This window comes from Sinocyclocheilus anshuiensis, unplaced genomic scaffold (genome assembly GCF_001515605.1).
Source record: "Sinocyclocheilus anshuiensis isolate Anshui unplaced genomic scaffold, SAMN03320099.WGS_v1.1 scaffold21, whole genome shotgun sequence".
Classification (NCBI taxonomy): Eukaryota; Metazoa; Chordata; class Actinopteri; order Cypriniformes; family Cyprinidae; genus Sinocyclocheilus; species Sinocyclocheilus anshuiensis.
This window is the reverse complement of record NW_015536472.1, coordinates 459,122-459,647: the sequence shown is the minus strand read 5'-3', so window position 1 is coordinate 459,647 and position 526 is coordinate 459,122. Positions and strand designations below refer to the sequence as shown.

The 526-nt window shown below is 28.5% G+C and overlaps 1 protein-coding gene across 1 annotated transcript in view; it reads left to right on the top strand.

Annotated features, from left to right (window-relative positions):
* The window catches only part of LOC107702022 (nidogen-1-like), a 42,893-nt gene that overhangs the window by 15,111 nt on the left and 27,256 nt on the right, over positions 1-526 (top strand). The gene's annotated exons all lie outside the window — the stretch shown is intronic.

Genomic DNA, 526 nt, shown 5'->3' with positions numbered 1-526 from the left:
ATAATTTTGACCCATACAATGTATTGTTGGCTATTGCTACAAATATACCCCAGCGACTTAAGACTGCTTTTGTGCTCCAGGGTCACAAATATGAAAGTGATTAATATGTTAAAATAAAACACCTACCTATGATGAGTTTGTGCCAAATTACTATAGAGTTTATTCGGACAATAAAATAAATCCGACAATAAAATGTCCCCGTTTTTAACTAAACAACAGTAAATCTCTATATGAAATATTAAGTGAATGAATTTGTGCTGAATTACTGTAGTGTTTAATCGGACAATAAAACATCTCCCTTTTTAAAAACTGATAAGTCTGTTAAAACTGATCATACTGACATGATAAGATGATTTTTAAAACAAACTTTAATAACACACACACTATAAATGTGTGTGTGTGTGTGTGTGTGTGTGCGAGTGTATTTACATTTACAAATAAACAAATAAATATGTATTTTAATATATTAATAATATTCATTAATAATTTAATGATTTTCTTCTCTCTCTCTCGCTAGCTATATATA